The 22,928-nt window shown below is 37.3% G+C and overlaps 1 protein-coding gene and 1 non-coding gene across 2 annotated transcripts in view; one reads left to right on the top strand and one right to left on the bottom strand.

The window, feature by feature from the left end:
• LOC126367736 (uncharacterized) overlaps window positions 1–22,928 on the bottom strand; it is a 558,664-nt gene that overhangs the window by 108,193 nt on the left and 427,543 nt on the right. The gene's annotated exons all lie outside the window — the stretch shown is intronic.
• Trnae-cuc (transfer RNA glutamic acid (anticodon CUC)) lies at window positions 1,890–1,961 on the top strand. Its single transcript has one exon. It is a non-coding gene; the product is annotated as a tRNA-Glu (tRNA).

Genomic DNA, 22,928 nt, shown 5'->3' with positions numbered 1-22,928 from the left:
TGACCGAATTGGAGATGTCCTTATGAAAGGTTTAGTACGATCTACTCTGAACCAGCGAGCGTGTATGAAACGATTGATGAACGTGGAGTCAAGAGAAGTGTGTCAGGATCGAAGCGAATTTAATTTCATAGTCTCTGCTTAGTCCAGTAGAAAATACGCGTGAGTTTATGTTTGTATGTACATGGTATTATGGTTATTACACATATTATTATATTCTGTAGGGACACCACAAACGCATGTACGAGAACATAGAAAGCACATAGAGCGCATAATATACGTATAGAGTACAGAATCGTGTGTGCTCTGCTTCTCAGGTGATTGAAGAGTAGCCAGTTGATCAGGCAATACGGGTTGATTACTTAACTCCTTTGTGCCCCTGAAAGCGTTCAAAGGAGAAATCAATCAACCGAGTAAGTGTTCGGTCGAAGTTTCTCGATTGAAATCACAAAGTCTAAGAGGGGCTCGAAAGGTGTATTGCGGCGTGTAAGTAAGTATTATATTATAGTATAGTAGTGATAGATATATAAATAGATTCACGTAGAAAGTAAGGCTGGTTTTAATTTAAAAAATCCCCGAGGCAAAAATTACGATATTTTAAAACCGCGAAAGATGATGATTGTATACTTATGCTTACTAGAATATCCATATCTAGGCGCGTCGGAGACCACAGAGAGCTGAGGTGCTGGAATTCAATTATATCATCTTCATCAGCCGTACGACGCCCACTGCTGGGCATAGGCCTCCCCCAAGGATCTCCACGATGATCGGTCCTGCGCTGCCCGCATCCAGCAGCTTCCCGCGACCTTCACCAGATCGTCGGTCCACCTTGTAGCGGGCGTACCCACCATCATCAAATGAATCATCTTAGTCAATACCTATTTAATCTGTGAATGACGCAGGAGACATTTATTACGCAGGAACAACAAATGAATTCCGAAATTAGTATTCAATTGAAAATGTAGCTAAACGTATTTTAGCAATTGATAATGCAATTAGAATTAACAATGCCAAAGCTGGCTTAATTTAAGCTGTACAAGGCACATTGTACAAATTTTCGTGTGTTATACTCAGTAGGCGCGAATTTGCTAGCAGTTAATTAAAACCGAAGCTAGGAAAGGTTCCGTTCATACTGGTAATGAGTCTTCAAATTTACAATAGATACTTTCTTACTATATTATGGAAAGTTATTGTTAATATATATATTTGGTAAGAGCCGTGGTAGCCTAGTTAGGAGAACGTTTGACTATCATTGTGACGTCGCAGGTTCAAAGCACGAATCCAGAAACAAATTGACCAATGATTTTCTAATTAGTTTTCGAATTATGTCTGGGTCTTAAATGATTATCCTGTGCTCAGTGGTGAAGGAAAACACCCTGAGGAATCGTACCCGAGAAATGTGTTTTCAGAGGTAGGAAGGTAAGTACGTGATATTTTGCATATTTATAAAAGAATAGAATAGAAATTAAAACACATAATAACGGGTTCTTACCGCGCGCGCACGGGTTATGAGTTCGCGGTAAGAACCCGTTATTATGTGTTTTAATTATGATAATAACCGCGTAAACCTAAAACAATGTAGAATAGAAATGTTTTATTGCGACCATGTGTTCGTACAAATTGTGGTGTTTTGAAGCAATCTTGATAGTTTTATTATTTTATCAAGACTCTTGAGTCTTGTTTAGTTTTGAGCAGAGTTTACTTTAGTTGTTAGGTATTCCGTTGAAACTCCGCTAATTCAGAGTATTTGGACAGCTTGATAACTTTGTCAACTGGCTATACTTCGTCTATTTATTTACCTTAGACTTTAGTCAGAGAGAGTCCGCCATTGAAATTTATATTTCACTGGAACGCGACCCACGTAACACTTTCTTATTGGTGAAAACATAACGGTCTCCGTGGTCCAGTGATTAAGCGTTGGGCTCTCGATCCAGAGGTCCCGGGTTCAAATCCCGGTGGGGACATATCACAAAAATCACTTTGTGATCTCTAGTTTGGTTATAAGCTGATCACCTAATTGTCCTAAAGTAAGACGAAATGCACGCTAAGCTGTTGGTCCCGGTTACTATTTACTGATGTAAGTACGCAGTCGTTACTTAAATCATGTCAGAGGCCTTTCGCGGCTCAATAATGACCCTGACAGGAGGTCGGTAATCCACCCCAGAACCCACACGATAGAAGAAGGACAAGATTGGTGAATATTATACACATAAATACATACACACATAAACTTTGGCCCGTAATCTCTATTGCAGCCACTGTTGATACGAAGTCCTAAGATGGATATGATGAATCTTAACGTGACAAGGGATCAGGGAATATTATACATAAGCATAACATAACATAAACAAACTTATGTTCCACTGCTGGGCCATCAACCCTCTCAATGAACCGGAGGGGGTATGGAGCATACTCCACCACGCTGCTACACACAACACACAAGCATAGAATAAAAATACTACTTGTAGAAGGGACACTATTCGCGCGCCCAGTACGAGCTGAAACGCACTAAATTTAAGCCTAGAATAAGGGTGTGCGTGCGATTTGTCTGTCTCATTCGCACCTACGTGGTTGTGCGGCACACGGTTAGAACGAGATTTTTGAATGGAGTATCCAGTCTGTGTTTTTATCTTAAACTGTATTCTTTGCCAGGACACAAAGGTTTTTTGGGTCCTTTAACAAATTATATCGTTCGTATAGAGAATTGCCATCAGTGTGGTCACAGGTTTATGAATAATGTCATCAGTCGCGCGTAAACACAGCTCTCGGTCTGGCAACACTGACGAATTGCGCCAGGGCAATTGTTTAGATACATTACTATAGTGTCTATAGCCAATTCTCTTAGGTTAGTGTAATTGCAAATTTAGAAAAGGCGCATCTTTAACTGAGCCTTTGCTCTACGTTTGATATATTGAAAGTTATTTATTATAATACCGCCAAAAGAAGAGTTTGTAAATATTTTGTTTCTTCAAATTGCATAAAAAAAGCGCAAGTGTATTATAAATTAAAATATTGTCAGTCTGAGATGAATAGGGTAGTTTCCAACTAGTCAAATCAGTTACTTATTATTAAACGTCAAAACACGAAATTGCAATAGAATTTGTATGAAAAAGCAACCTGTGACAGAGAAAAAGCAAAATGTCGCACTTATTATTAAATTTTTCTTTATTAAAATTCATAAATAGGTTAAATAGAAAGAAGCGGACCCTATGAAAAACAGGATAATGCTAGGGAGATGATGACCAAAATATTCAGTTTGATAATTCTCAAGATCGTAGGTGGTTGCGAGCACCCACCACAAATAATTCTAAAGATAATTATAAATATAAAGAAGCTCGCCCACTTGCTAATTAAGTTGAGAAGTCATATCAAGTGACAATGAATTTATTGATACCGGATGAGAGGTGTGTTTAGTTTATAAATTGCCATCTACTAGGGCTGTGTAATTATGTAAACAGTTTGTCTGTGTATTTTTGGTATGGATTTTACTTTTCTAATATTTTCAGTACTTACTAAATATCCTAATTTTAATCCTGATATAAAATACTCATCATCCGAATTGACACAAGATACTTCTGTCATTATACTAATGTACTTATAGAGATCAATTCAGTAGTAAAAAGACTTTGTCATTTTATATGAACGTTACGCGGAATAAAAAACTTAGCACGAAAAGTCTGGAGAAGGCTTGAAGACAAATAACATCTTTAAGTATATTCTGAACATACATTAAATAAAACGTTTAAGCTAAATGTCAAGTTTATTTTTATGTTTTTTATTAAATTAATTATTCAAAGTTTGAATAAGTTCATAAGTTCAATATATTAATTAATTTAATAAAAAACATAAAAATAAACTTGATTGAAACGAAATATTTGTTCATCACAACAAACGAACAAATATTTTGTTTCAATCAAGTTTATTTTTATGTTTTTTATTTAATTAATTATTTAAAGTTTGAATAAGTTCATAATAATGCCTACATCTAGATCTATGTCATGAAAAGTTATTAAAATTTCGTGTGACAAGGGCTCTACCGCTCTTTGGTAGAGGATGCGAAATATAACAATAAAAATATACACCCACGTCTGTATATTTTTTGTTGGTTATTACAAAATAAATGTCTAATACAACTACTAGCGCCATCTAGTGTGGAACTACGGTGTACAAAAATATGTTTGTTTATATTTAAAATAAAAAAGTCAGTCGTATAAAATTTAGTTTTTCGTTAGTTATTCAGTGTAGAAGCGTAAAATCAGTGTATAAAATGTAACATTATTTTTTTTAGGCACAGATCTAACAACCCTGCTTACCAAATTTAAGCACAAAGCGTGGTTAAAACTTGTTATTACCCTGTCTTTGTTCTCAGTATGAGAAACTTGACTTAGAACTTACTAGGATTAAATTACATCTGTGATATGTTAGCGAAGACTTGATTATGACTAGTGTTCTGTGTATGAGATACAATAAGAAATTCTTTTCACTTCTTTATATATTTTTTGTTATTTCATTGTATTGGTAACAATAAAATTATTGTAATCAGTGAGTATCATAATAGGCTAGTTTTCTACTAGTCAAATCAGTTACTTATTACTAAACGTCAAAACACGAAATTACTAAGGTTTTTTTTGTGTCTTTTATTTACTTAAGGGCTTTTAACAAAATTTGTTATGCCAGCCCCATCGATCAAGACTGACTAAAACTGATAAAAAATCATATTTAATTCATGCCCCACCCACAACAGCCTAAGATGTGATGCTGTTGTGAATGAAAGCATAAATCAAATATGATTCTCTGCTCGTAGGTTCTGATAAAAAGGCCTCCAAGATACCTATATCACTATTCTGACTCCTAATTTTTAGATGTTTAAATAAAAATTACCTTTGTGAGGCATTCCGAGTACATTCATATAAGATATGGTACGTATCTTCTCTCTTCCCACAAACTTCGCAGTTTGGGGAAGTGGTTTTTTTCATTAAGTAAGCAAAGCTCTTTAATGGAATATGGATTTTTTATGAAAAAGTACAGTGTAACGTGTACACCCATTTCTCGCCAGCTATGTTTAACACAGACATCAATTATATCTATGATTCAATCATGAATTCAAACATTAGATGCTCCCTAGCCGGACCACTATTCTGTACACATTAGACAAAATCAGTGGTTTAGAGTCCAAGCCGGAACACAGAAAAACAAAAAAATAACAGAATTATAGTCGACCAACGATTTATTAATTCTTCATCACACTAAGTTAATATTCTGTTGCCGATTAGGCATGGCGGCCTTGGTATTCGTCGGGTACAGGATGCCGGTGTTACAGCTTTCCTGGGTTCTGCGTATGGTGTTCGGGTTTTGGTCGCTCAAATACTTGGTGTTGATGGTGACGGATTCTCGATGCCATATGTTGATCAGGCTCTGGCTGAGTGGGCTATACTGTACCCTAATCAAACGATTCCAGAGCATCCGGAAGTACAGAGGGAGTGGGACGAGAAGGGCTGCAAAGTCATATTTGAGGGTCTGTTGCAGAGTTCCTCCGGGTCGGAATTGGCGCGTTTGCGGGCAGCGGCAAAACCGGAGTCTGGCGCCTGGCTGCATGCTCTCCCTTCGCCGCAGTTGGGGACACTACTGGACAGAGACACTACTATTCGGTTTGTATTTTGACGAAACTTTTGTGGATTTATGGTTTATTCTTGTTTTTAGTTCCTTTTTGACGAAGCCTGTGGTGGATTTAATTATGTGAATTTATTATTTATTTTTATTGCGAAATTACGATAAATTATTAAATTCAGAAATATCTTTCTGCATAGTAAATTATTTGTAATGAAATTCCACCATAAGTCAGCTGTTATAAATCAAATGTAATATTGATAACAAATAATAACTATTTCAATTTGCGAAATCACGTCGACAGCGAACTGTTAGTACCCGGTTATTACGTGTCAAATGGATGATAACAGGCACGCGTGTCAAACTGCTACGGCGTAGACATTGCTACGGCGTGTAGCAAACGGCGTAGGCAATTCTGTGCTTATTTGATGTGGTTTGAAGGTGCTTGTGAGATTTGCTAAAAGGTTTCGTATGAATTATGTATAAAATAAATTTTGTCTAGTATAATACTTACATTTAATTATTATTCCTGTACTCAAAGGTTGCCTGTAAGAAACTGCGTGAACATTAAAACCGACTGTTGTGCTTTGGTTCGTCCTTTTCTGTATCCTGAGTTCTTTGTGTTCAATAAAGTAAGTCTATGTTATCTAACTGTATGCAGTTAAAAAATAGTGTTTCTGCTGACCCTGTAATAAGCAATTAATGTATTTTTTAACATGACTTATTTGGATTTTTGTTTTTATAGCACTCAGTACCCGTGCTTAGGGACACTTCTAAAGTCAAATTTAAATCGGCGTCGACCTAATGACGAAAATCGTACATAGATCGAAGAATTTCTCATGGACAGGAGGAGGATTCGGTGTTGTAAGGGTGTTAACACGGTCGTCCCGGCTTGACAAGGGCTGCGGCTTCAGGTCCCGTCCGAGACAGATTTTTATTTTCGATTTAATTTTCTCATTACTTATTGAGTACATTTCCAACAGTCGTTGCGCTCTTATTAATCTATTTAATTTTCTAAATAAAAGTATCAAAGTTTTTAAAAAAAAAATATTTCAACTTAACCCCCTAAGCAGTAAATTATTAATCGCAGACAGCCACAGTTCTGCAGTGTGCGTAGATTCAAAGCTAGGTCTATAAATCACGACTTTGTTTACGTTTGTGCGGTTATTTCTTTGTAACTGTGGCTTCATAGTTAAACCCAAACAAAAACTGTTATGTTTCCAAATTGGAATATTATAATGAATGTAAATAGAAGAAAATGATATTCGAGAATCCACCAGCAAAGCTATTAAAGGTAGGTAAGGTAGATATTGGTGCTAATCCTACAGACTCCATCAAATTTTATTTTAAGTTATACCTGTTATTTTCTTATCCGTTGAAAAAGAAAGGGACGGGTAATCGACAGGCTTAAAATGTATAGAATACCACGTGAATTTTAAGCAAAAATCTAAAACTAAAAATTTTACACCCGACAGAATTAAGTAGACAGCACGTCAAACGGATTGCATACCAGTCGGTGTTGTTTAGGGTAAAACCGGGAAAAATGCTACACTTTTTTATACAATATGAATTCAATCAATCAATCAATAATTCTTTATTGCACAAAAACATAAATCAAGACATGTACAGACGAACAAAATAACCACAATAGGCGGCCTTGCATTGTTTACGGCAAAGCGGCGGAAACTGCGGTATATAGGTCACAGTACGCGCAATGACAAGTATAGACTCTGTTAGCGGCAACACAAGTCAATCATAAAATTATTGGTTTGACGTTTAGATTTTCTGTAATTTTACTATTTATTTTAAATTGAATTGTTATTATTTCTTTATTTCGAAAATATTAATATTATTTTTATTTTAATATGGATTGTTATACTATTAATTTTGGAAGATTTCTGGTAAAATATTGTTAAAAGAGGGCAACATTGACATTCATTCGAGTGACAAGCACGGTGTTGGTGGTTGTGAATAAAGTATCGGCTATTTTTGAAGGTTGAGTATTATTTGTTAACAACTCCTTCAAATTGATAATCCAGGAAAAAATCCAAAGACGCCGAAGACCTGGCAAGCGGAAGATTTCTTGGCTTAAGAATCTCCGTGAGGGGGGTTGGATTGAACATTAGATCTGTGGAAAAGTGAAGATCGCAGTAATGATCGCTGACCTCCGGTAGGAGAAAGAAGAAGAAGAAGAAGAATTCTTTCCATCCTCCTCCAACACCACGTTTCAAAGGCCTTGAGCAAAAAGTACTTACATAATATATTCAAAGTTCCCACATAATATACACGTTGTAACGAGTAACAGCGTGTGTCTATATTGATTAGATTTCTCGCGTATGCCACAAAATACGAGTTTAGATGCAAATTGGGATCACGAGGTGTCTACTTATTGAATATTCATTAGATTAGTAAATTTGGTAAAACAGTCATTTAGAGCGCCGTGTTGGGCCAGTTGATAGAACGCTTGCCTCTCACCTTTAGGTCGCAATTTCGACTCCAGCACAGGCCTAAACCAATAATTGTCGAATTTGTGTTCGAATTTATGTTTAGATAAATGATTATCACATGCTCAGCGGCGAAGGAAAACATCATGAGGAAACCTACATTCCCGAGAAATGCATTTTCGGAGGTTTGTGACCTAATCTGTATTGGACTGGTTTTCCCTTCGCGGGCTGGAAGGTCAGACAGGCTGTCGCTTCTGTAAAAAGCTTATCAAATCTTCAAGTTAGGTAAGCGGACCTTGTGAAAACGGGATAATGCTAGGGAGATGATGACTCATTTGTGTCGTATAAGGCTGCCTGTTGTGTCTTTCTGTATCTGTGCTTCTTATTTCTGTATCTTGTGTCTCTTGTGCTCAGTGAAGTATATATTGTACAAGTACATAGGCTCATAACTATATTCCAAATTGGGCGAGTCAAAGGAACATAATTAGTTGTTAGACAATCAAATCCGTACCAACAATCGTCCACGTGCACTCCTTTTGTTTATAGACTAAAGTAACCCGCATCGGGGGTGAGGTAAATCAAGATTGTATCGGTGCGGGGTGAAGAGTCCCTTCTATACGTAGTAATATTTTTTATTCACTAATAACATAAGTATCGACCTGCAGGGCTTACATGCGCCACATGTAAAATTACCGATTGATTCATTAAATTTTGTCAAATTCTATAATTTTGTATTTTTCCCTAACACGCGTGCCACGTCATTTTGTTCGTATTTTGACAGAACGACATGACATATTTCGGTTCACATATTAGCACCAATCGACAAAACGACATAATTATATCGTCAGAATCGATAAAATGACCGTGACAAAATTTTATCACATTGCGCATGTTAGCCCTACTGGTATACATAAGCCATAAACTCACTCCCGTAATCCCTTATTAAGTGGGTAGAAACACAAATCAGTTTAGAAGATATCTTCAATTATTGATCTCATCAACCAAAAACAAATAAAAAACAAAACAATAAGTAAAAAGTACATCTGCATCTATATACATGCTCTGTGGTCAATACATTTTAAACTACAACTTTTGTTTGATCGAACCAAAACTAATAAAGACTTATAAAATTCCAAACAAAGATATCGCTCCATCTTAGGCCTCGTCAATGCCTTCGGCCAAGTCTGGGGCCAAGAGCAAACCAATTAAAGGTAAAAAAAAGATATTAAAATAAATTGAGCTTTGTAAAAATGTTACATCTACTTACTTCTTTTTTAAAACAAAAGTGAAACGGAAATAACATGGGATGCTGCGGCTTTTCCCTTCTTTTTTTATAACACTGCAGTATTTTTATAGCTGACGGCGAGGCGATAATGTCGAGATAGCAAAATGCGGTGTTCTTTTGAGAAGCTAGCTAGTATATTTGTGCGTGGACTTTGTAAGTACTCGTATTCATTTGCTTTTTTAAGATTCTTTAATTGTTTATTTTAAACATTTGTATGTAAGTACGCCTGCAAGCAGGTAAAACACAACACAGCTTTGTTATGCAAATTTTTGTTATAGGATAATTGAAAACTGTGTTATTTATTATATAAATTACTTGTTTTGTTTTGATATTAAATTAATGTGGAGGTGATCGGCCGTAAATGGACCATTGAGAATGGATTTTTGGCTGAATTACTTCTAATGTATATGAATGTGGAAGAAACAAGAGAAGTGCGTCAGCATCGAAGCAAATGGAATTCCATTATCTCTGGTTATCCATGCGGGGAAAAGGCGTGAGTTTATGTATATGTTCTTCATCTTTATGGTTGTTTATGTTGAAAATACACCGCGGTCAGATCTCTCCATTTGTTCGGCCAAGTACTTAGTGCCATATGCGGCAATTCTGCAATAAGTCACGATGAAAAAATCTTCAAAAGGAAACACTGCCTTCATCATTTATACGCCGTATCTTTTGGTAATTTATTGTAGATTTGCTACAAATGGCATTAACAATTTGACAAACAGCTGAATGAGTACTACTTTTTTTTTCTGTAGCCTAATGTCCCACTGCTGGGCAAAGGCCTCTCCCTTCTCTTTCCAACCCTATCTTGAGAATGTTTCTGCAAGGTGTTCTGGAAGGCGTCTAGCTCGTCCCGCCATCATCGTCGTGGTCTGCCTCGACGTCAATGACCTTATGGGGTCCAATCAGATATACTTTAGAAAAATAAAAAAAAGTAAGTAATAGGTAATGTATTTCCGCTATAATAATAATGGCAACTTTAATTACTATAAAAACAAACCCGCAAGCCACATGAAAGCTTTGATAACGCTTTGTTCCACGTTCATTGAGATTCTCTGTTGTATATATACGTCTGAAGTAGTACCTATATTTTTTTATACATTTCTGAAAGGCTGGAAGCAGATTTAAATTCTTCCGCACCGTCTGCGGTGTCGGAATTTTCAGTTTGATATGGATGTAAGGTCTAAAAACTACTTAGTACTTATTATGCTTACGAATCTAATATATTAATTTACCGAAATAAATGCGCATTCTTTCGTCATTACTCGAGCTGTTTACTTATCTTCTCGTTCCTTCCTCACATGGAATTATAATCACTATCGTAAAGCAAACAAGGATGTTGTTTTGGTTATTTAAAAAAAATCGGATGCCTTGCAGTGACATAACGCGCCGGATTCTTCTGATGACGTCATCACAGTTAATAGTTTCACAAAAGAATCTTTAATCGTAACAGTGCCATCATCTCATCTTACTTCTGAACAATCAGGTGAACAGCCTGCAATGTCCTAACCAAACTAGGGACCACAAAGTGATTTGTCCCTACCGGGATTCGAACCCAAGACCAAGATGAGATGAGATATTCCAAATCGGGATAATCCGGAATAAGATGATCTGTACTTCGGAAGACACGTTAAGTCGTTAGTCCTGGTTACTACTTACTGATGAAAGTACGTATTCGTTACTTGAGTCACGTCAGGGGCCTTTCGCGGCTCAATAATAACCCTGACCTTGAGGTTGGTCATCCACCTCACAACCCACACGATTGAAGAAAAGTGTCCGAAACACAGGTTCAGCTTAGTTCAGACACCAGTAACCTATCTTGTACCTTATTTCTAATTTGATTATGTACTTTTTATACAGTAAATAAATTTTATATTATTATTTTTCTAGCATTTATCCCGTTTATTGCAGGGTCTACTAACCTAACCCGAAGGTATTGACGGGTCCGCGTTTCCACAGAAGCGACTGCCATCTGACCTTTTAATCCTAAGGGAAATCCAGGCCAGATACGTGTGCAGACCTATGTTATATGCGTCCGAAAATACCTTTTCTCGGGTATATAGATGATCTGGGTATATATTTATTGTAGTTTGCGTTCCAAGAAAGAAAACATAGTTAATTTTTTCGTAATTCCCTTCAGCAGAGTGATATGCCGTTTTAAGGTATGTTCCCTCTCTGCGAACATTCTCGGCGGTAAAAAAGCGGAAAACTCATGTAAAAAGAAATCAGAAATCAGAATCATTTATTCAACATTATTATCATGGATAAACTTTTTGAAGGTCATGCAATGTAACATTTTTGAATTTACGTCATTTTGCAAGGTGTTATGGCTGAGGAGAAGACAAGAAACTGCAACAGCAACACGTACTTATTTTATTTTATTTGGGTAGCTTACAGCGTTTTTTACAAAATGAATACTTATAAATACAAAAAAAATGCCAATGAAAAGCTACCACAAGTGAAAATTGTGGTACATTACAAGTTATTTAATAACTAGAGGAACATATTCAATACCATACATTTTTATCAATTAGGTAATCATTAATCTTATAATAAGTTCTATTACCTAGTCTTTAGGCAGATAAGATCAGAGTACAAAAAAGAACAATTTGAAATGGAAAAGCAGCCAGTGTTCTTACTACTAAAGAGATTTTACAACAGGAATATTCCCACTTCGGGAACATTCCCGGGAACGGCACATAACTGCTCCAGCACGAAGGGTGCATAACGCTTCAGTGACATGTTGATTAAGATGTCTCCCTTCGCCTCCGATGACCCATCACACTGTGTTTTGTTTTCCTAGGATATAGGGTGATACTGATAATATGGTGTGTATTTTAGAAGCCACCTCCTAATTTTATTTCAAGTTATATCTGTAACTTTTTATCTGTGCGATAATTGACAGCAGTTCATTTTAAAAAGAGAGAATGTAACTATAATCCGGACGAATCAACTAGTAGTTCGCTGCTAAGCAACCCGTTTGACGTGTGCTATCAACTTAATTCTGTCGGGATATATTTACCTATATACACCCACTCCTTACCAGATATTTAAGTCCCATGTAATAGGGGGGCGTATTTGAATATTTGAAATAAGTACCTGGATTAAAAATAGACGGCATTAATGTAAATTTATTTCACAAATAAATAACTGACATGTCCACAATTCATAAATATGGTAGGTACATGTTGAAATCGGTCATTCAAATGTGAAATTCACATCACCAGCCCATTAACGTCCCCACTGCTGGGGCACGGGCCTTCCCTATGGATGGATAGGGAGATCGGGCCTTAAACCACCACGCGGGCCCAGTGCGGATTGGTAGTTATTAACGACTGCTAATGCAGCCGGGACCAACGGTTTAACGTGCCTTCCGAAGCACGGAGGAGCTCGAGATGAAATTACTTTATTACAATTTTGGGGTAGTCACGAGGTCCATCCATCGCAAGATGAACTAAGTACCGACACGCCAAGTTTTCTGTTTCGTGATAGGCGGAGTATAACACAAACAAAAATGAAATACATTTCTTCTTCTAAAACAATATGCAGTCCCATGGCACGAAGCACTGCCACCATAAATTTATCTCGTAGCAAATTCTCATAAGACCAACAGCCTATATAACGCACACAAAATAGGGGAATAAATTCATCTGAAAAACTGGGTCAGCCAATATGTTAGTGGAAGATAACAGTTACTATAATATGTTATGTTGCACTATTAGGAATATTGTTGACGGCCTCAGCGCATCGTATTAACCGGTCAAGTGGAAAACGTCGTTCGAGGTGAGTATATAATTATGATACTTAGGTAATGTATCATCATCATCATCATCAGCCTATTAACGTCCCCACTGCTGGGACACGGGCCTTCCCTATGGATGGATAGGGAGATCGGGCCTTAAACCATCACGCGGGCGTTGTGCGGATTGATGGTTATTAACGACTGCTAATGCAGCCGGGACCAACGGCTTAACGTGCCTTCCGAAGCACGGAGGAGCTCGAGATGAAAACTTTTTTTTTTTGTGGTCACCCATTCTATTGTGGGCGATAGGCTGATCCCTTATCACCATAAGGTTCATCATATCCAGCTTACGACATCGTATCAACAGTGGCTGCAAGTTGTATTTGATTACTTGTGGCTCTGCCCACCCCATTAGGGATTACGGGCGTGAGTTTATGTATGTATGTATGTGTATGTCACCCATTCTATGACCGGCCTTTGCGAAACAATCGCAGACCGAGCGCGTTTACCGCTGCGCCACCGACCTCCTCAGGTTTAGGTAATGTATATTAGTATTTAATAATCAACGGGGTCATTATGACCCTAATAAATTGATTTTTAACTAAAAATATAAGCAGTAATTACAGATTAGACTTAGTCAAGTAATAGGTAATTAAGGCGGCGTTATAGGTAGCTTGTAATGATGTATTTGCGTGACAAGAAATATGCATTTAAGTATTTTAAAGTGAACGAAGTAAATTAGAGGTCAAAAGAGATTATAAATAAAAAGTTTACTCAAATATACTAAATACTTACCTTAATATATTTTTGATTATTATAACCTACGAAGGAAACTGAAATAGCAGTACCTATTATGGACTTCTTTATACATAATATAAACACCTATTCATAATTATACTGTAAGGTCAATTCTAATCGAGTAAAATCTCACGAGTAAAATGTTTACGAGAGATTGCAGCACTAGCCGGAATTAAAAATACGGAAAAAGAAAAATGTTTGTAGACGGGGGATTGTTTTTTTTTTTTTGGGTTGGAATATGGAGGGACGTAGATGCAAATTTGGATTGTTATAAAATTGTATTATATGCTTAAAAGTATTTGATTGACAAAAGTAGAGGAAAATATATATGTTATAAAATTATAGAAGGTGAGTTTTATTATAATAAATATGTCCCACTGCTGGGCACAGGCCTCCCCTCAATAAGCCGGAGGGGGTATGGAGCGTACTACACCATACTGTTCCACTCCGGGTTGGTGGAGGCATTTGGGCTAGTACGGGATCAATGCTTTAACGTGCCGTCCGAAGCACAGAATTTGAATTTATGTGGACTTTTTTATGATTTTTTAAAACACCGGCTGTCAGTCTAGATTTTATCCAATCGAAACGATTTATTTCAAGCAAAACAAAGTCACCTTTGTAAAAAACACCTATTTTCAGCAGGGATGTTTTATTGTCGGACAACAACTGTCACTAAACCCATCCTTGCCGTAAATTGTCATGATTTATGATATATCACAGGGTAACAAAAAATTGTATGTGTCTTGTTGCGATTTAACGTGTCATGTAGAGTGTCCACACGACAAATAAGTGGGTTTATTTGATAAGCATACTTACAGAGGCATATTTTCTTATTCTTCTAATACTTTTATCCGCTGTTGGGATGTAGGACTCGAATAACAGATATTCATTCCTAGCGATATTTTGCAGCCTCGGTAGCTTGCTCGGTATGACATGCCGAGAGTTTTCAACTCTCGATCAACCGAGGGTCGTCAGATCTCTTTGTGCCGCCCCCTTTTGCGTTTTCCACGCGCACACCATGTCAGAGCTCGTCGAGACGGGTGTTCCACAGGTCTTCTAAGGATATGACCAATCTACCACCATTTCCGTGTACGGATATCAGCCTCCACAGTATTTTACCCAGTCAATTTCCACAGTTCTGAGGCATGTTTTAATTCGGATTTTACGATAAGTACTGAATCTATTTTTTGTTATTTATTTCAGTTGTTTCTCGACGTCATTTACTACAGGGCTGAACTAGTTGTTGCTCTTGCTTAAAAAAGTAAATAGAGTCTCTCTCTCTCTCTCCTTGGCATTTATTATTCCCATCTGATGGTGGGGTCTGCCTTCTTCGTACTTCTCTTCCACTTCGCTCTATCGGACGTGTCGTTCTCGGAGACATTGCACATACACAGGTCCTTTTTGACCACATCCGCCCATCTTGTTTTTGTAAATAGAGTCTCTATACCAAAGTTATAACTGGCAAGTTATTAAATGATGGAAGTCCGAATGCGTTTGAGAACTATTGGATAAAGATTGCATGGGAACAGAGCTCCGCATCGGGTGAGAGCCTTCAGCGCTCCCCATTTGTCCGACCAAGTAGTTAATGCCATCTGCGGCAAATCTACAATAAGTCACGTCAAAAAAAAAAGAGCTCCGCATTTGTTCGAACAACATTAGGCAGTTACCTATACATATTAGTATGTTTTAAAATAAGTTTCACCCCGATACCGACCCCGCCGGCGTGGTCGACGATTTCCCTCATTCAGCGCTTATCGCTATCAACCCACTAGGGTTGATTAATTCTTTCAAATATTTTTCCTCTCAGACGACGCCCTGAGCCGAGGTTCGCGCCCAACTGGGCACCCTCAGGCCTGTTGTCTTAAACGTTGTACCGGGTGAGAGCCTTCAGCGCTCCCCATTTGTCCGACCAAGTAGTTAATGCCATCTGCGGCAAATCTACAATAAGTCACGTCAAAAAAAAAGAGCTCCGCATTTGTCCGAACAACATTAGGCAGTTACCTATACATATTTCTATGTTTTAAAATAAGTTTCATCAAAACAAAACAAATCAAATGATTTCCTTATTATTAAATTCTGCCTTTATACATAACAAAGACTAAATACGCGGCTTAAAGTATAAGTAGTCCACGCCGCAGATTCTGCATAGAATTATTATGACTTATAAAGTACTTCCATTTTCCGCGGACTCCTTTTGTTTCGTACTATATGTTAAACCTAGCATTATCTTTAGTTTTAGTTTTATAATACGATGGTTTAAGATTCAAATTAGTATTGTTAGATAGAAAATAATCGATCGACCCAATATCGACTGATACATCACTATGCTAATGAACGTCACAACACTAGTGACGTACTTTAACAGATCTACTTAATTCTTGCCGCGCATTGAGACGATTTTAAAATGTTATCTTATTGAAATATAATCACTAATTATAATTATGTAATCCGTGTCTGTAGTAATAATAATAATAATAAAATATTTATTTCAGATTCTGCATCCATATAATGTTAGTTAAACAATAGAGACTTACGAACTATGTTAGTATATTAAATTAAATGACATTACTTGGCCACACGGCCAAAAAGTAGTAGTAATGTAAAGTAGTAGTGTAGTGTCCTAAAATATTTTTTCTTTCTTGTTGAAGTTCAAGATATCGTCACGGCGTTATGATAACCTCCCACAGCAAAAATTACTTCACGTATTTGCAAAAAATGGCCGGTAGGTACCTAATCTGGCCTTTCTAATCTTTTTTAAAGTCTCGATTAAATGAGAAATGTTTGACGACTAAGGGATTTTAGTCCCTAGAGTTAAGGAACTTGCTGTGACGTTACTTAAGACGTGGTTCGTCATTCATCTTCTATCATATTAGACGAATATCACTTAAATAGGTGATTTTATTTACACTTAAGGTCCGTCCCCACTACACCGTATCATACTAGGACAGGATCCGTCCCGATACAGCCAAAAAAAAATATTCTTTGTATAAATTTCTATGGTGCAACGTCCTCTAGACCGTTCCGTCACCGACCAACACCGTTGCGTACGGTCACGAGTACTAATATGTATACATTTTGATACCATGTCACATTAACTTTTTTGATAAATTGACCGGTAAGTCACTTAAATGTCAAATATGTTAGTGCGACAGGGTTCTAAAGTGGGTATATGATATTGCTCATGACTGTACCATGCACGGACTGGCCATGATACCCGTACATACGAGGATAGAACGGGGTTGCTCCGTTGTAGAGGGATAGTAGCGTCCGGTAAGCGCCGGTCCGTGGCTGATACGGTATAGTCTTCTTCTATCGTGTGGGTTGTGAGGCGAATTACCAACCTAATCAACCCTGGTGTTGGTTACTATTGAGCCGCCAAAGGTCCCTGTCATGACACGGTACAGTGGGCATACGGTATACTGAGCACAGGCCTTCATAGCACAGATTAGGTAATAGTTATTACCTAACTTAAAGCATTACCCGTTTATCGCTTCGTAAATCCGCTTTCGTACTAAGACGTAGGTCAATTTTCTAGAAATATGTTGGAGGATAGCTAATATAAAACGCTCTTTATCAGAACATCTTTTTCCAAAGATATTTTGAGGTGACTATTTGTACTGGATAGTAAGTACTTTTTAATGTTTAAGTAACATAAACATAACATAACATAAACTGCCTATATACGTCCCACTGCTGGGCACAGGCCTCCCCTCAATCAACCGGAGGGGGTATGGAGCATACTCCACCACGCTGCTCCACTGCGGGTTGGTGGAATGTTTAAGTACTGAAATATAATATCGTGGACGACATTTAGTAATATTTTTGTTGTTACAGGGGGTTTCTAAATGAAATTTCGAAGGTTTTACAAGGTTGTAATAAAGAAAGGCTAGGTTAAGAGTACTCTAAACTGGCCAGCATGTATGAAAACTATGATGAGAGTGGAAGATGTGTTAGGGTCGTAGTAATGGTAATTGCATAGTCTCTCGCCAGTTTGTTGGCGTTGACGTGTGTGTGTATGTGTATCTGTGTGTATGCGTGTGAGTCTGTGAGTGTGTGCGCGCGCGTGCGTGCGTGCTTGTGTGTGTGCGTGCGTGTGTCCGTGCGTGAAATTAAAGCTTGTAGATTCTTTCTGCTTAACTTTAAATGCATTATTATTTACTGTTTAGTGAAGAACAGAAGATTCAATTTGTTATGCTGTAAGTATGTTTAATCTGTGCTTTATTCAAAATTAGAAACTGGAGCTGATAAACCAGATACAGATGTGTTTGTTTTGTGACGAATATAGACGCGTTTGTACCTCTGACTAGCCCAATCGAGGATATGTATAGTCGTGAGCTGAATGTCAACTTTTATGTCATTCGTTAAAACCTTGGTTAAATCGTTACCTTGGATTATTTATTTTTATTTTGGTGCAATAAAGTGTATTTGTATTGTATTGTATCGTTTCTTAGCGTATCCAGTTCATGTATAAGCTCACTGTATTTTCTCATTTCAGCTGTTTGCAACGAAAACTTTATCCGGCACATCGTCTTTTGCATTTTATAACATCATAATAATATGTGCAACGTGGTGGTTACCTTATATTGCGCAGATAATAAAAGCCAGAAGAATACAAGGAAATTCCTGTTCGAATTTTAAAATCACGTTTCTTGGGCAAGAGTTTGAGTCATTTGAATGTTATGCGTGTTTGTATTTTATTTTTCTATTTTTGGGGCTTTCTCTTTTTTCTCTTGGATGGCATTCAGTACTTGGCCGGACAAATAATTAGCGCTGAGGGCGGAACTTTCGTTCTTCAAAAACGAATAACTGAAATGTCTGTTTCCGCGAGCTGATTATTAGCCTCTATGTACTTAATCACATCGTCAGCATTATTAAGATTGAAGTACAGTAGCTGCACCGCATGGTACTTTTTTCTGTCACTTAGAATCGTCAAGCTGAAGAAAGATAAGAACCGGGAGCGCAACCGCACTCCGACCGCCTCCTCGATTCCGCCGCGTCTGGTCGTATCATCTCACTCTAGCAAATGACGGTCCTGAGAGACAGAAAAGGGTAGTAGCGTAGGATAGTGTGACGCGTTGAGCCCAGATGTAGTTTAACCCTTTCCATGAAAAAGCTCTTTTATCGTGCCCATTTAGTCAGTGTCAGTTCTATATTTGACGTGAGAAAGATTTCTTTAAGTTATATTCTTGTCAAATCAAGATATGAATTCCATAGTATAATACCTACCTACCTATGTGAGTAGCTAAATAACTCGTAAAGTAGCGAGATCCATTCGATCGAACGAATCGTACGTCACTTTATGTTATGCCGTAAAACTGACTAGCCAATAATTGAACAGCTACATGACACTGCAGCGTTTTGTTCAACGAAATTCGTTAATCAAGTTTTAAAATAGGGTGCAGATGGAATATTTTACGCCGGTATGACGTTTCGGAACCTTTGGAAGTAAAACGAAACCTTTGATTATTATTTTAGTTATTCATAAAATATGCACAACATGTAGGTACCTACATAGCATAGTGTGGCGGACCTAACTAGTTGACCAACTAGTTTCACCCACATACAACAGATGGCGCCATCATTCAAAATTGCAGTCCTGAAACGCGCTATCGAAGTTTACATAGCGTGACGCATATACATATAGATCTTTTAACATAATACCGTTGGTTCGACGATCCCAAGTCACACTATCGACTTATGGCTAGTGGGGTACTATGCTCTGTTTGGTACCCTAACGTCATGATAACATCAATGTGTCTTGTCCGTGTAAAACGAGGTGTTTTTTATGAAGTATCCGGGGTGTACTATTGTCTCGTATTCGGAGGTCTGTCAGATGGTCCGTTAGAAGTTTTGTCTTATTATAATCACTTTCTCGTCATGAAAAAGTAAAACAATCCTAAGACCTCTACACTACTATTCAATTCTTACTCAGAAAATGGCAAACTCTATTGTACATACATACCTAAGGTGTTTCTGTAACCATTGAATACTATAATAATCCTTTTCACAACAAAATTTAAAATCATTCATCATTGTTATGTTCCTCGCTATAATTTCAAATGACAAATTATTATCATTCGTTTTGAAAGCGTCCCTTTTGAAATATTCAAAATGGCCGCCGATTTTGCATCGTTTTAAAACCACAAAGCGTGTAAATTTGAAGCCAGGGAGTTTTTAATTGGTATTGTAAATCTTTCAGATTATTTTGTTGGGTTTGTATGAGACAATAGATTGCTGACGCCTAGGTGTTTACTATTTTGTAGATTTAACGGATTCTATGTTTATATTAATACGTAAAAATATAAGTTTAAAAATTAAAATCCACGCTATAAAATGTATGAAACAAGAAAATATTTCTCTGAAATTCTTCCGAATAGTGCTTAGAACATAGCCGTACGCCGTGGTAAGCAAATTTTTAGAGCACATTGGCATCCGAACATAGCTATCTCCTTAATATCGCTAAGTTTGAGAGAGATACACTTTATTGAGAACAATATCACAAGGTACAGAACAAAAAAAAACAACTTCAGCACTTGCATTATAAATAAAAGGAAGCTTCGGGTCAAGTTCACAAAGCTCCGTGTTTTATCTTTGGTAAATTTTCAGTGACATACGAAACAAAAACTGTGGCCGAATCTCAGGGCCGAATGTAAATAAAAAAGGAAACGTTTCGCGCCACTTGTCCCGGACATAATTTCTGGTTATCCGCAAAGCTGTTGTGTCAGGCCACGGTTGGAATTGTATTTTACGTTTAAAATGTGACAGGTAAATATTTTAGGAGCAAGCTGGATTTATTTAGTCTCTTCATCAATTGTATACTAAAGTAAGTAATTAATTTTGTAAATGAGTTACTAGATTCTTTTGTTGTCCCTTTTTAACTCCCAACGCAAAAACGACGGGGTGTTATAAGTTTGACGTGTCTGTGTAAATGTGTATGTGTCCGTCTGTGGCATCGTAGCTCCCAAACGGATGATCCGATTTTAATGCGGCTTTTTTTGTTTGAAAGATATCAGTCGAGAGTGTTCTTAGCTATGTTTGGTGGAAATCGGTTCAGGTCTTCAATGTCATCAGGTCGTTTGTTAAGTGTGATAATAATGTTACACGCTCAGTTTGCTTGCAAACATATGTGGGATAAGTTTTTTTTTGTTTTTTATACGGTTTAGCATTTTAACCTTTTGTACTAAGAATTGAGTACTTTTTTTTGGTCGGGGGTTGTTAAAATTTTTAATTTATCATCTAAGTATTTGTATTTGAGAGAGATGCCCTACACACAGCGGCATTACGACGCGACGTAGGAACTATGTAGTTTTACATGAAAATTACAACGACATGTCACCATAAAATACATAAGGAACAAATGCTTTTTTAATATTATTAATATGAGAATAGTTACGGACGATTTAGGGCGCTTACAGACTGATGAGGTGGAGATTATTTGAGACCCAGCTAGAGAAGGATTTAAGATAGTTTTTACATAGGATTTTACACTGTAAAGGGATATACCTATATAATATAGTCGCTTTGTAGTGATAGTAGTTATGTATAATATAGTCGCCTTTTTGAAAAATCCCAAAAAGGAAATCCTCTTTCAAAAAAAAAATTCTTTGAAAAATTTTCATTTTGAAATTAATATAAATAAATATTTAACCGCTCACCATTTCCACCTTCGAAACAATAAAAGAAACCAAACGCCATTACTAGCCGAATCAATTTATTTTCCACTAGATAAATAGATTTAGGAAACAGATCGGAATCCCGGGCTTCGATCCCGCTACCTATCCATCATGCAGTCGCCGAAACTACGGTGGCCAGGTTCTTATTGCTGCCACTTTGATAAATCACGCCATATCTCATCGGGGGCGGTCAGGCGAGTGGCCATTTCTCTTCGCTTTGTTTCGATGGCTTTGCGTTAATAGACTGTGATTTGTAGACGGGATTTTGCAAGTTACACAATAGGTAAGAATAAAGTTTTTATTAATGTGTAGAGTATGATGGATATCAATAGTGGCTGCAAGTTGTGTCTGATTACTTGTGGCTCTGCCCACCCCATTAGGGATTATGGGCGTGAGTTTATGGATGTTTCTTTATCGTTCTACAGTTATGGGTATTGCAAAGTCATTAAATCCCTAGCGTTATCTCGTTTTTCTCAGTGTTTCTAACCTGAAGATTCGACAGGTCTGGTTGTTTATAGAAGAGACCTCCGCGAAGGGAAAGCCACGTACTTCTGAAACGTATTTCTCGGGAATGTAGGATTCCTTACGATATTTCTTTCACCACTGAATACGTGGTAATTATTTAGTTACATTGTATAGTAGTAGTTATTGCTTAGTAGTAGTTATTAGTTTTTGCTGTTGTATGGATTATTATGTTTGTCTTGTCTAAATTAATGGGCTCCCTAGTTCCCCACTTGAGCAGTTCTGCTGCGACCATTTGGTTCATCACTTGCATCTCCAATACTTCATTCTGATTTCGAGCCTATACAGGGTGTAACGGAACGGGGGTATCAACCCGAAGTGTGCCTACTCTGTCACTATCTACAAATCACATGCGAGAGTATTGGCCGCCTAAATTCATATTTGCATTAGTTATGAGCAATTGAATTCCAGGTCTTCATGTAATAAATTCAAATTTGCACAACACTACGTAGCAATCAGCTGTTCAAGGTATTTAACTTTTGAGTGAACAGCTACCACCTCTTTTATTTATGCCTGCCCTAGTAAAGGGTAAACGTGCCAGTGATGGCCATATTAATCAATATTTTTTAAATTGTTTTGTTTCATCCTTGTGAGGCCAAGATTTCCAGACACAATAGTTAAAAAAAAACAATGGGCATTGGTCCCGGTTACTGCTTACTGATGTAATAAGTAGTCGTTACATGAGCCATGTCAGGGGCATTTGGCGGCTCAATAATAACCCTCGCACCAGGATTGACGAGGTTGGTTATCCACCTCACAACCAATAGGATAGAACAAGATGTGAACATACATAAATCACGGCTTTATCCCTAATGGACCAGACAGAGCTACAAGTAATTACACATATCTAATATCACACT

The sequence above is a fragment of the Pectinophora gossypiella genome, chromosome 6, assembly GCF_024362695.1.
Source record: "Pectinophora gossypiella chromosome 6, ilPecGoss1.1, whole genome shotgun sequence".
Taxonomy (NCBI): Eukaryota; Metazoa; Arthropoda; class Insecta; order Lepidoptera; family Gelechiidae; genus Pectinophora; species Pectinophora gossypiella.
The sequence above is the reverse complement of the archived record's forward strand: the minus strand, read 5'-3'. Positions and strand labels throughout refer to the sequence as shown.